Source organism: Kryptolebias marmoratus, linkage group LG23, assembly GCF_001649575.2.
Source record: "Kryptolebias marmoratus isolate JLee-2015 linkage group LG23, ASM164957v2, whole genome shotgun sequence".
Taxonomy (NCBI): Eukaryota; Metazoa; Chordata; class Actinopteri; order Cyprinodontiformes; family Rivulidae; genus Kryptolebias; species Kryptolebias marmoratus.
The window spans coordinates 8,693,156-8,701,140 of NC_051452.1; the positions used below are offsets into that span (position 1 = coordinate 8,693,156).

Genomic DNA, 7,985 nt, shown 5'->3' on the forward strand with positions numbered 1-7,985 from the left:
GCTTATGGCTAAATTAGGGTTAGAGTGCGGGGTTTTGATGTCTTCGATGTTTTTCTCTTTCTTACTGTTTATTCATTGTCACATGCTGTTTTTATTTTGTTTTTTAATTATGTAAAGCACCTTGAAATGCCTTGCTGCTGAAATGTGCTATACAAATAAAATTTGATTTGATTTTGATTTGAACATCAGAAGAAAATAAACATGTATAAAACGATCCTAATATCAGCTCTCACTGGATGAAATGTCAGCGAGAACAGATGTTTTTTAAAAACAGGAAGTGAAGAAGACGCCTGTCTAATATCAGGAGGCAGATTGTTCCAGAGTTTAGGAGCCACAACAGAGCTTCTCAGGGCTTCAACTTTGTTTTTGGGACAACAAAAAGCAGCTGATCAGATGATCCAAGTGCCCGAGAAGGAACAGAAGGTTGAAGTAAATTGGAGAGATATGAGGGTGCAAGACCATTTAGGTATTTATAAGTCAACAGGAGGATTTTAAAATCTATTCTGTGGCTCACAGGAGGCCACTGAAGTGAAGACGAGATGAATTTGATATGTTCAAACCTACGAGTTCCTGTTAAAAGTTGTGCTGCAGCATTTTGGACAAGTTGGAGACGAGAAAGGAAGTACTGACTGACCCCGACATAAAGTGTGTTATAGGGTGTATTCACACCAGGAAAGTCCTTTGGTCCGGACCAAAAGTGGACTTTATTTTTTTCATTTGGTGCGGTTTGCATTCACATTGTGCTTTTTTGTAAGCGGAATATAATTTATAAACAAAGCCACGTGGGTGACGGTCATTGCTCCCATTGGACAGAAAAACGGGGGCAGCGGTTGGAAATAAAGATGGAAGTCCTGCGTGCTGTATTTGTTATGTGCACATTCGTTCTGTTGGTACAATTACAGTGCCGTTTTGAAATTCAAAAGCAGCTCATTCAACGTCGGTTTAATGACGTTTTACTTCTAATTTTGGAACGGCGCTGGCAAATGTGGAGGTGGTCTTAGCATTAGCAGCAATAATGCTATTTGTCCCATGATGCTTAGCAACGGTGGCCTGTGAAGTCCAAAAAGGCACGTGCTTTACGTAGTTAGCTCGGTTCAAGTCCGGTCCGTATTCACACCAGAAGCGAACCGCACCAGAGTTCGTTCGGAAGCGGACCGAGACCACCTCAAAAAGCGGGTCTCAGTCCGGTTGTTTGATCCGCACCGGAGTTCGCATGACTGTATTCACACCTGCACAAAAAGTCCGGACCAACGCTGGAAACGAACTCTGCTTCGATTAAAGCGGACCAAATGTGTCAGGTCTGAATACGACCTTAGTTGTCAAGTCGTGTCGTGATGAAGGCATACATTTTCTCCAGGTCAGGTTTGGTCAACCCTGACTTAAGTTTAGCTATCTGCCTTAGAGTTATCCCCAGATTAAATTGTGGTTTGTCCAAAAAATAAATAAATAAAAAATTACCATATTTGACTTTTTTTCTTTTTTTTTTTTTTTCATTGTTTAAAACATTCTACTGTCCAAAGACGAAGAGTCAGGTGGTCTAAAGATGTAACTTGTAGTTTTTATATTTGTCCTATGACATCCAGGCAGAGCGATTGGGATCTTTTAGTTTCTGGCGTTGGTAACTTGACATTTCACTGGTAGTCGGTAGGTTTATTCTGACCAACAGTGCCATTAAACTTCAGTTTCTGCCCTTGTTTCCATGTCCACGTTTCACTGTTTAATGTAAAGAGGACATACATGGTTGTGCTTCCAATAACATAAATCCAAGCAAACTTTTTCCTTCTAGTCATCAGTATCCATGCAGAAATGGTTTTGCTAATGCTCGTTTCTGAACTGATGTGCCAATTAGCCATGTGCTCATTACCCCACGTTACAATGCAGCTGCATTAGTTGCTTAAATGTCTTTGATGCTTTTATGAATGAATGAAAAACGATGCAGTGTGACATCGAGCAGTAATTAAACTGGTGACGGTGGGAACTGTGGTGGAAATGTGGCAAACGCAGCTTCCCTAAAGGATCATTTTCAGTTAGGACGGCGTATATTAAGGATACATTTGTTAGCTTAGTTAAAATCCCATATTTTATATTTCAGAACCTGAATCAGGTCCGTACACTTTTTTTTTTTTTGAGTTAAGACAAAGATGTTCATAATTAAAGGCCTAGCATTCCTAGAAGAAATCCCTACAACTCATTGCTTCGAATGCCAAAGATTTAAACAAATATTTTGCACAATCTGGCAGCACGGAGTCATTTTTACAGAGTGAGCCTTGCTGTTGGAGTTGCTGAGGTGTAGCCATTCATGTGCTCACTTGGCTGTGGCAGCCATCTTAAACTGATGACGTAAAGCACTTTGAACTGCCTTGTTGCTGCAAAGTGCTATATAATTAAATTTAAACCGACTCGGGTTGACTTCAAAATGTTGAACTTTGAGTTTTAATAAAATCTGTTTTGGTTGCATCACCTGTTGGTGCTTCAAATATGTGCTAAAGATGACTTTCAGCTACTACCATACCAAATTTGAGCTCAGTATCTGTAGAAACTACTGAGCTGGAGACATTTTTGTCTTCACTAAAATTTCTTCGATGTGACCATCTTGAATTGGGTTGACTCTAAAGTTTAATCGGCCATGAACATTATAAATAAAATGATTTCTTTTTCCATTACAGTACATTCAGTGGTTCATGAAATACTTTGTTTAGATGAATACAGACAGACAGTTACATGATTGCCCATCCTAACATCTAATAACCAGTGTTTTCCCTAATTGACATAAAAGCCCTGCATTGTGCGCGCGCCGTCGTTGGGAATACGCCAGTTCATGTTTTCTGTGTCCTCCCTGCAGCTCAGCATGACTGTAAAACACACTCCCCGTGACCCATAACTGCAGAAAATAAGCCTCGCCGACGTTATTTGCTCGCGCCCGTGGATCCCGCTGAACGTGGCGCCGGCAGTGCAAACAGCTCTGCTTGTTATCCAATTGTGCCTCTGCCAGGTATGGCAGGCGGAGTAGTGTTTGGGGAGTTGACTTAAAGTCCCCGAAAAGCAGTCCCTCTGTGACAGCCTGTCAGTCATTACCTATATGGCGGCTCGCCGGGTGCAACTGTCTGGCGCAGTCTGCCGACAGCTCGAACTGTTGTGTGCCGTTACTTTGTCCTTGCAGGAGATGTCTGTCATTTTGCTTCCAGCCCGCTTTTATTTTCAGCTTGTCCTTCTGCTTTTAAGCCCCCGTTGCACCGTAAATCTCCCTCTCCGGCTCCTTTTCTCCGCTCGGCTCCTGCAAACCAAGCGCCGCGAACCGTTCCTATCAATTACTATCGATCTTTGTGATAACGACACCATTAAAGCTTAAAAAAAAAAAGAAGAGAGAATAAGAAAGGAAGGGGAAGGAAGAAGGGAGGGAAGCAGCCTGTAATTAGTGGGTCCTAACTGTGGGAGAGAACAGGGGGCCACATGGTTGGGGCATCTGTGGCCGAGCTTCGCACACATACACACAGTCCCCCTGGCATCTGGGGGTCCGGCAGTGTCAGCCCTACTCTGGGCCAGTGGCCAGCGCCTCTGTCCCTGTCATGTGGGCCCGTTAATGAGGAAGTCACATATGGACCAGGGACCCTTGTTAGGCAGGCCAGCGAGGAAACGCACACACACACACACACAAGCCGTAACGTGGGAGGCAACACACACACACCAGCGCAATAAGGGATGGCACATAAACAGGTGCAGGTGAGGGCGGATTGATGGACACGAAGCAACGCGAGCAAGCTGGGGGCACAGAGAGAGAACATCCTGTCATGGTCGACATGAGGGCAGCAGCAGACGGGACACACACACACACACACACACACAGCAAGGCTCGGCAGCACAAACTCCCCCTTGTTAATGAACTGAGAGCAGACCAACTACTGTACTTCAGGGAGGCCAGCTGGATCAAGTAGCTGAAAACTGTGGAGCCTCGTTGAAATCCACCAAACAAGTCCAAGCTGGTCCAGGTTGCAGTAAACGACAGTTTAAGTTCTAATCTTTGACGCAGATGCTGTATATATTTGCACTTCTGCTTTTAAAACAAAAAAAGTAAAGAAGCCTAACTGTTAACTGTTATTTGGCATCAAATGACAACTTACGGCTGAACATGTTAGCGAAGTGAATATGAGCGTAAAGCAACGAGGTAAGAACTACCTGGATCTGCAGAAGCGGACGGCCTACAGGGGGCGCTTGTCCCGTTTCAGCTTCAACTTCTTCTGTTGTCTCAGAGTTCACTCATCCCTCTCTTGTAAGAAGTCCAGAGAAATCGGAAGTCGGAGAATTTGTAAAAACAGCAGTCCTGCTCTTTTTTTCTGCTGACTCCTGTCGTCTTTTCTGTCCTCAGATGAAACATTTCCACTGCATAGTTTCAGCAAACGGCCCGTTTCTTGTGCACTCTGCCTCGCGGGCATCTGGAACCCGGAGTGGACTCATGGAAACCCTTTTAGTTTCTGTGAGACACAGACAAATGGGAGACATTTTTGGGAGCTACGAAATGAAGTTGACACAGATTGGAGGCGGAGAATAAATTGAAATCAAATCAAGACATAAACAAGACAGTTTGACTGAATTCCTAAGTACCAATTTGGTGAAAATTTGCACTTTTTCTTTCGTTTCTGTCCAAGTAGTGATAAACGGTGACAGCCCAGCATGATACAGGCTGAAGTTGTCTTTGTCAGCACAACTCGAACCTCACTGGGGTTCATGACAACAAAACAAACTGAATTAACACTTGTTTTTTTACTTAAATGTGAATTTAAGTGACCAACAAAAGCAAAACCAAGCTAGTTGGTAAATGAGTTCTATTACTTATTTCAGATTAACACAAATTCACTGATTTTTTTCTAACATCCTTTAATGGATGCTAATTGATTTCCTGCGCTTGCAGCAGGTTTAATAGCTAAAATGAAATTAACCGATGCTTCAAAAGTGTCAGACTTAACACTATGGCAGATAAAGGAAACAGGTTGGTGGCAATATCAGAGCAAGTATGGTTACCGAACTCACAGGAAGTAGTATTGGAGGTGCTATAGTAGGAAAAGTGCACAAAATCAGAACTGTTCTGAGAAATGATCGAGCCATGGAGGTCTGACGTCACCAAAACTTAAAGCCAGATCTTAGTGACCGCCTCTGTCCAAGGTACTGCTGATTCCTTATTTTTTTAATATTGATACATTTGGGCAGAGACGGGCTCGGTTCTTGCCCAGAACGCCAGCCCTGCCTCGACTGTGCGGTAAGAGGAGGGGCGTCGGAGGCACGGATGGGGGCAGCGCTCTTTCACACGGGCCTCTCACCAGCTGTCACACCCCCCCCCGCACGCCGCTGAATGGGGCCTGTCACTCCGCCGGGCCCCACCGGGATTTAACTGGTCAACGGAGAGAGTTTCCGAGGAGGATTGAGGTAGTGGAGGAGCTCAGAAAAAGCTGCAGAGCAGGGATTAGGACGCACATGTGTAGATGACACTAATGCATCTTACACTAACTTCAACCTCGGCCCCTTCCCCTCGAGTCCCCCCCTCTCAAAGCCCGGGATTAGACATCCCAGGCAGGCAAAGGAGGAACACATAGGCCCTGGTCTTCCCGTCTCCCACTCCTGGGTTATTATCCCCGCAGCCCTTTTTTTTTGGCTTATTACAGGCCTCATTCTGCTATTTATGATCCTTTTGTGTCACATTACTTTTTATGCTTTTTGGAATACATTATATGTTCTTTAAGTTCAGATCAGGCGGGTTTAGACGACTTGAAGGGGGGGTTGTAGGTTTCCACATCTGCTTGCCGGCTCGACGTGGGCTGAGAGGGAGAAAACACAGGGGTCGCTCGGAAATCTGAACCTGCCGACTTTAAATCCCCCCCCCCCTGCTCATCCACCCCTCTCCCTATCTGTCTCCTTCACCGTCCCCATCTGCGTCTCCGTCTCTCGCTCGGCTGCTTTTTGTTTGTCAAGGATGATAGAATAAGAGCGGCAGGTTTCGGCTCAGGCAAAGTCCTCTTTTCTGAAGACCTGAGGGAGGTGAGGACGGGGTGGGGGAGGAGGGGGGGAGAGGGACGGGTGCTGCACACTGCTGATACTGCCGCTGTCACAATCCTCCTCCTCGCAGACGCACACAGACGTCCTCCCATTCAAATTCTAATGTGCTTTATTGGGATAAGTGAGTCAAATATTGCCAGAAGAAGGTTGTGCAAAGGTTAAAAATGTAGCTATGTTACCTCCAGGAAACAAGACCAAGAAACGGTTAATGCGTCTTTTAAGGTAAAGGATTTCTTGCAAACACGAAGAATGAAACGTTCAGACTTTTTCCTCAATGTCAAACACACAAATGGTGAAACATGAAATATTTAAAGGGGGCAAAAAAATTAGACTTAATTTTGTAACTGAAGAGCGCAAACGGTATTCTGAATGGGTTTCATAAATTGATTCTGACTTATTGTATATATGTATTCTGATTTAATTTATTGACTTGTAACTTCTTGTGAAGACTGAACACCATTAAAGATGTTAAACTCGAGGGACGTCCTGCTTAAACGACATAAAAAAACAGTTTTCTCTTCTGTTTAACGTGGGCGTAACACCTAAATGTGACCTTGATACGATAAAAATAAATGTTACAATATGCAATGCGATATACAATCGTGCAATGTGATAAATTCAGTACTGATATAAATCTACAATACAAAAGGTCATAAATGATACAATTTGCATTACAACATATCCCACAATAGATGATGTTCAATCTGACAAGCAATAAAACATAAATTAGGTAAATAAATGTTGACTAATTAAGATAATTAATGTAATTAAATATGCCAAAAAACCACAGCAGTCCTAGTAAAAAGAGCAATATAAATATTTTTGCAATATTTTTGTCATTTTGGGGAAATTTTAACTTCTCTGTTCAGTTATTCAGTTTGAGGCTTTTGGTTTTCCATCGTTTTGTAGCGTAAGACTGAAAGGGTTAAAATCTGTTGATTTTTAGCACAAAATTAGCCGTTTTCTTTACTTTTTCTGACTTTTAAGTGTTAATTGAAAGCACAAATTAAAGGAGTGAAATAGTTTGACTACTGATTGTGCAGCATCCTCGTTTTATTTCCTCTTAAAGCAAAAAAAAAATCATATTTAGGTTTATGAAATATTATTTTTTGTGGTGAGTAAAGTATTTCAGGTCCTTCGGTCGAGTTGACTTGATCTAAAAAAAACAAATGCAACTAAAAAGAAATGGTAACTTGAACCTGTTTGTAGTTTTTCTGCTCTGGTTTGGAACATATTGATCACCAACATGCAGCCTTTAAATTAGTTAAGTTTGGGAAGAAAAGGATTTCCAGTTAAGGTGGGAGGATTAGGTCGGAAAGTTTCCGCCCTTTTTTCTGTGACGCTGGATCATGGTTTTACAATCACTTTCGAGTTGAGGATAAAATGATTATTTTTACTTTTCCTCCATGATAACTTCGAACAATTAGTCCTTAAACAAACCCTTTTCTGTCTCAAAACAAATGAATTTAATTTGCACTCTAGGTTATCAAAGTTCTGGCTTCATTTTTCGCCTTCTGATGCAATATTCCTCCACTTTTTGTGTCCAAAAAATGGAACCATTTTAATTTGAATCATTTGTGATGGTTTCTTAATTTGCCAGGAAAGAAAACATGAATGTGTGATTTTAGAGCATTTAGTCAAATTAAACTTTAACTTGGTTTGAGAATCGAAGTTTCGAGTCAGACTCATCTTTTTTTCTTTCTAATCAACTTGTAGAAGCTATTTGTTACGACCGGATGTAAAAGTTTTGATCGCTCCTCGTTTTATTTCTTAAAGGAGCCGAACTCTTGTGTCCTTGCTCATTCCTACAGATTTATCTTCACCTTTTTGTTGCGGTTTTGCCGTTGCTCTCACTTTTAAACAGAAGTGAGGGACTTTCCGAGCGATGGAGACAGGAAAGTTAACATGACTCACCCCCCCCCCCCTCCCCCGCCTCCCTC

General features: G+C 42.5%; 1 long non-coding RNA gene across 1 annotated transcript in view; it reads left to right on the forward strand.

The window, feature by feature from the left end:
- Positions 1-7,985, forward strand: part of LOC112450867 — a 75,056-nt gene that overhangs the window by 66,021 nt on the left and 1,050 nt on the right. The gene's annotated exons all lie outside the window — the stretch shown is intronic.